The sequence below is a fragment of the Rana temporaria genome, chromosome 3 (genome assembly GCF_905171775.1).
Source record: "Rana temporaria chromosome 3, aRanTem1.1, whole genome shotgun sequence".
In the NCBI taxonomy this organism is placed as follows: Eukaryota; Metazoa; Chordata; class Amphibia; order Anura; family Ranidae; genus Rana; species Rana temporaria.
In genome coordinates, this window is record NC_053491.1 from 316,189,952 (window position 1) to 316,196,417 (window position 6,466).

Sequence of the window (6,466 nt, forward strand, 5' to 3'; positions counted from 1 at the left end):
TGGGGGCTGTTTAAGGTGTAGTGGGGTCTGATTGGCACCATGGTACATCCCAAATATGTGTCTGAACAGTATTCAGCCCTGTCTGGCCACAACCTGCTGTAGGCTTTGACAGACTGCCTGCAGCAGGGCTGCACATGTCCCACCTGGGCACATTAAAATCCTCAGAGGAACACACTGCTCCTAGATAGCCCAATGTGAAAGGGTTCTTTCTGCCTGTTAGCAATCTTCTTTAGCAGTGCCGGAATGACTGACTCCAATGTGCATGTGTAGGATCACATCATCTGTCACTGGTCAATTTAGAGGCCCAAAACCTGGGTGTAGCCCGGGGAGAAGATGACAGCGACGGGTGAGACATGTGAACATTGTGTAGCACCCTCTAGTGTGTGCTAGAAGTGAGTGTAGGATAAACTGTACTCTGACTTACAGTTAAGATGGTGAGTCTTAACCACTTAACCCCCGGACCATATTGCTGCCCAAAGACCAGAGTACTTTTTGCGATTCGGCACTGCGTCACTTTAACTGACAATTGCGCGGTCGTGCGACGTGGCTCCCAAACAAAATTGGCGTCCTTTTTTCCCCACAAATAGAGCTTTCTTTTGGTGGTATTTGATCACCTCTGTGGTTTTTATTTTTTGCGCTATAAACAAAAATAGAGCGACAATTTTGAAAAAAATGAATATTTTTTACTTTTTGCTGTAATAAATATCCCCCAAAAAATATATAAAAAAACATTTTTTTTCCTCAGTTTAGGACGATGCGTATTCTTCTACATATTTTTCGTTAAAAAAAATCGCAATAAGCGTTTATTGATTGGTTTGCGCAAAAGTTATAGCGTTTACAAAATAGGGGGTATTTTTATGGCATTTTTATTAATATATTTTTTTTACTAGTAATGGCGGCGATCAGCGATTTTTTTTTTTTCCGGTACTGGGACATTATGGCGGACACTTCGGACACTTTTGACACATTTTTGGGACCATTGGCATTTTTATAGCGATCAGTGCTATAAAAATGCATTGGATTACTATAAAAATGCCACTGGCAGTGAAGGGGTTAACACTAGGGGGCGGGGAAGGGGTTAAGTATGTTCCCTGGGTGTGTTCTTACTGTGGGGGGGGTGGCCTCACTAGGGGAAACACTGATCCTCTGTTCATACATTGTATGAACAGAAGATCAGCATTTCCCCCCCCTGACAGGACCGGGAGCTGTGTGTTTACACACACAGCTCCCGGTCCCCGCTCTGTAACGAGCAATTGCGGGTGCCCGGCGGCGATCGCGCCTGCCGGGCACCCACACGGGTGTCACGGGCTCTCGCCCAGGAGAGCCGACCTGCCGCCGTAGAATGACGGCGGCTGGTCGGCAAGTAGTTTTTGAATCAGGGCTTATTAGAGGTTAGGGCTGGGTGACTCATCCTGGCAGCTCTCTGGTGCCTCCCCCTGGTCTAGAAGGTTGGGGAATCTTGTAGAACTAGAGGGTGGGGGTTAGGCTAATATTTATGGAGTCTTGGCCAATCCCCCACAGTGGGCAGGCAGGGGGCTGAGGTAACTCCACTAATAGACATGGGCCATGCCAGCAGGGCAGTCGGTGAAAGATGGAGATGCAGTGTTGAGGAGGCTGTCGATGGCCCTCAGGGATAATCCCTAGTCTGGGGGGGGGGGTGTCCTACCTTGGGCCTGGGGCTCAGGTGCTGGAAGGATCCTGCCAAAAAACAGGGGAGAAAGGGAGGACAGAGTGAGTAGCCAGTTTAGCCAGTCTCCCTTGAAGACAGCGGTGTGCTTAAATGTTCCGGGCTTGCCTTGAGAGATCATCTGAGAGAGAGCCAGGTGGGCTAGGGAAGAGTCAGTCAGGTGGACTGGTGTAAAGAGAGCATCAGGAGGGTTAGTGAAAGGGGCAGCTGCAGCCAGGTGGGTTGGCAGTGCCTGAAGAAGTATTGCTGGGATCAGTAGCCCCAGAGAAGACGTACCATGCTGTTTTGCTGTAGCTGAGCTACAATTAAAGGGGCTGCAAGTTCCTACTTGTAATGGACTATTGCTAAATCTGACTGGGAGCCTGTCAAATAATCTCAAGAGTGATTCAGCTGGAGCCAGCAAGTGTTTGTGCAGGAGGAAAGAGGAGAAGACACTGTATATAGATGTGTAACGCCCTGCTCCTGATGACCAGGCGATATGTTTAAATTTAGTGGGTGTCTGAGCTGGTAGTTAGCTCAAACTCTGATGATTAAGGCTAAATCAGCCTCTGTTCCAGCTATGACTGTGCTTGGAGGGTTTTTCCCATTGTTTGCCTGTAGGTGGCGTTACCACCGCAGGCCAATGTTGGAACACAGGCAAGCCAGAGTGTATTGGGTGTCTTTCCCCGGGAAGAGCCCGGTGGGAGTGGTCTCCCTGCTAGGCATGCTGGGGAAGGATACCCAAGGGGCAGACGCAATTTTCTTGGGTCCCTTTTTGCCTCGTGGCCCTCCTGGCTCAAGGCATGTGATGGTCCATTTTCAGCCCCGGAACCACGTTGGCCGAGGCTGCAATTCCGCCAGGAAGGCCCAGTCATCTTGACTGGGGCCTGCACTTTGAAGGTGATCCTGTGCTGTCCATCCTGCGGGAGGAAGCCACTCAATGAAAGGAACCAGGGGAGGACCTGTCTTGGAGAGGACCAAGCGGAAAGGCTGGTATCTTGGCAGAGGCCTGGTAACTTTATTAGAGGATGCACTGTATGCTATGATGCCTTACAATGTTGCCGGGTCAGCTTAAAGGCTCTAAACTGTACGGCTGGAGATCCAGGCACTAAATCCTGTGGGAGAGGATTTTGGAACAGTTAATTTCTACCATCAGAAAAGGTCTGTGGCAGAGACTGTATTCTTTTTGTCCGTGCATCATCCCGGCTGCTAGGCCAGTGAGAGAGGCCTCTCCGGGTGAGCAATACCCACTCTGAGGAAAGTGGCGAGTTGACTTTTGAAACCATAGAAGTTCCCCAGTGATCTGCACCGTGTGCCTGAACCTTTCCCTAACCCTCCGTCCCTTTACCTATACAAGTTTGTGTGAAAAAAAAAACTGAAAGAAAGGGATTTACAACTTGTACGGACATTGAAGTTTCTTAGACTCTCACCTCATCCCCTAGACAACAAAGAGCGAGGTAACGTGCAAGACTAAAACTAAACCAGCAGCTCCTACAGGGTAGTTCTACACGTGGGGGCTCTTCTGGGATTTGCCGTTACCCCTCGCAACTGGACGGAAAGATTTTTGTTCTACTGAGAGTCTACAATTAAGAGGGCGCTGGATTGTATGTTTGAAAGAAAGGGGTTAAGTGTGCAAATCACTTTGGCAATTGCATAGGCTGCGGGTGGAGCCAGGAAAACCCCGGAGCTACATGCCAAAAAGACCAAGGGGGAGGAGGAGTTCCCACCTCCTGCGTGAGACACGTGTGTGTGTGTCCGACGCCAAAGGAAAGAAGCTGTGAGATCACAGAGAAAGGATCGGAGAGCAGCCATGTCGTTGTACTCGTTGGCACAGTCCATGTCAGGGCCTAGGATTTTCCCTATTAATGCTGGTGCGAGTGTTACACCAACGAGAACCCCCCTTGATGGATATGGGCATCCGAATGAAGCCGCATGGGCGTTTCATTCTGTACACAAGTGGAGATGTGGAAGCGCTGGGCATGCTGGGACTGGCTGTTCAACTACGTCCGTTTGCCCAATGCTTACACTGCGGGGAGTATTTATTAACAGTGGACCAACCTACTGAGGATCCCCGTGCTTACCGGGTAGACTGAGCCACAGGCATCGCTACATTGGAGGATGTTGCCCTCAGGCCTGTGGCCAAACCCTCACTCATCACGCCTTCTGCAGTGAGGGACCTTGGAAGGCATGCCGCAGCTACAGTTGCTGTGGAGCCATCAGCAGACATCGTTCCGGACACTACTTTTGCTACAAGTGTTCCCGCTGTGCCCACCCAGAGGAAGGTGGGGTATGTGAAGGCTTCCCACGGCCGCGGTCGAAGTTTACCCCAGAGACTACCGGAACCGGACCCCCGAGAGAGGTGATATCCCCAGGAAGTCCACGTCAGGAACCGGTAAGACATCTGGGGAAAAGTTACTTGGGACTATGCGTACCTGTTTGCTGGCAGAAGGTATGAAGTCCTTGTTGGATGTTTGTGGAAACATATTGAAGACTATGTCTCAGGAGTTGTCGTGTAGCAGCAAAAAGAGTGTTGCCTTAGCACATAGCTTTTCGGAGTGGTCAGCTATGGACTCCGGGGAGACAACACCCAGGGTGGAAATCCCGGGCACTGATAAAGGGACTTTACCTAAACCCGTCAAGTCTATGGTAAAGAAATTGCCAGACTCATGTGTGTTACCCGATCGTTGCCCAAACTTTCCCGTCTACAGAGAGTGCTCATAAAAAGGGTTGCCACGGAGTACGGTTTGAAATTCCCCTATGTCCCGACAGGAAAAATTATAATAATAATCTAACGATCAGAAATAAAACAATTAACGTCAAAATCAACGTTTACACTTCCTTGATTGGCCGGACGGGTTCTCCTTGTAGTATGAATAGCGGGTGACTTACGCCGTTCCGTCACCGCTGATGAAGTCCCGCCCCCTGGGATGCAACGCGTACGGAACAACGTGATTCCGCGTGACGTCACCCACGTCCTACACGCTGACACTCGTGATTTTATTTTGTGCTGATCTTCCTATGCACTGAGGTACAGTGCTATCTTTGTAAGTGCATCTTTATTTTTATTCAATCAAATGATTTTATCAAACGGAGAGCACTAGATGTCCTTGTTTTTCCCTTATGTATTTGACTTCCTGGATCTGATGGTGTGAAACTGAGAAGCGCTCTGTGTGTATTCATCTATCGAGGTGTGCAGTTTATTACATTGATCCTGGCTCTAATTATCCCAGAGATGGGAACTGCTTTTTTTGACCTGACTGACTGGTTCAGGGGTACATGTGCTGAGGTGAGCTGCTAACCATTATCAGTGGTGGAGATCGTCACACAAGTCACCTTTATGATTTAGAAGTCACCGTTTGGACACTGATTGGTGTTTGATATATCTTTTAAGTGAAGAACATGGACTATTTTTACCATCAACATATTTAGTGTTATTTCTGTTTGCGCTGCACTGCTTTTTTAAAAGTTTCATGTGGGGATTTGATAGTTTGATGGTGTATAAGTGTAGCACTCAAACAATACAGTAGAATGACCAAATATTGCGTGCAAAGAGTGGATAACACTTTGTCGACCCCAGACAAAGTGTAGTAAAACGAAACGCGTCGGGACTCCACTGCCGCCTTATCTCTATATACAAGCGCTATACATCTCAGCTCAATGTAAGTGCAACTGCTCATTCAATTTACACATTTTTTAAACGAGATTACTGATGTGGCCTTTCTTCTTCTTTTTTATCTCCTCTCAATTTTGATACACACCGGGGGCAAGTTTGTGTATTCGATATCACTTTTCATCTTGTATCCGGTTGAACCTGTCACCTTTGATGATTGGAGGTCATGATGCATACCTAATAAGGGTTTTCCAGTCAGTAACAACACAAAGCTTGTTAGACTCATGGAGATATACGTTTCTCTGAGTCCACTTGTTCTGGTAAGCTCACATTTTTACCAGTGGCGGGTCATCACAATTTGCACAAGAAGTCACAACTTTTTTTCATAGGAATCACTTCGAAGTTTGTGTTCCAGTCGTTTTGTGACACTTGGTGGCCTATTCATTTATTTATTTTCCTATGGACTATAAGTTTTTTGTAATTTTTTGTCACATTTGATTTTAATATTTAACTACATTGTTTTTGTCACAGTGAGTTATCACTACTTTGTGGTTTATCCACTCTTTGCATGCAATATTTGGTCATTCTATTGTATTGTTTGAGCGCTACACCGTGTTAGCAGCTACATTACATACTGGCAGCGCAGGGTTATTTACAGCAATTTGATAATTTGACCCTCAGTGTTTCAGCTGCTGTCTTATAGGCCCCTTTCACACTACGATTTTGCGGCCGCGATTTTGACGCGATTTGGGATCAGTACAACTTCGCCTTTGCAACAACTTTGGCATTAACCAATGAAAACATGCATGAGGCAATTCCTTTTCCTGCCACCGCAGTTGTCATTGCTGCTGCAGCAGTAGCAGTGCATGAGGAAGAAGAGGAGGAGAGGCGGAGGCGGAGAAGACATCGATATTGGGTACATCCCATCATTGCCAATCGTGAAGATAGGGGTCAATTTTGAAGAATGAGAAGAATGCTCCTTACATTGGTGGTCAGTGAGAAGAATGTTCCTTACATTGGTGGTCAGTGGGAAGAATGCTCCTTACATTGGTGGTCAGTGAGAAGAATGCTCCTTACATTGGTGGTCAGTGAGAAGAATGCTCCTTACATTGGTGGTCAGTGAGAAGAATGCTCCTTACATTGGTGGTCAGTGGGAAGAATGTCCCTTTCATTGGTGGTCAGTGGGAAGA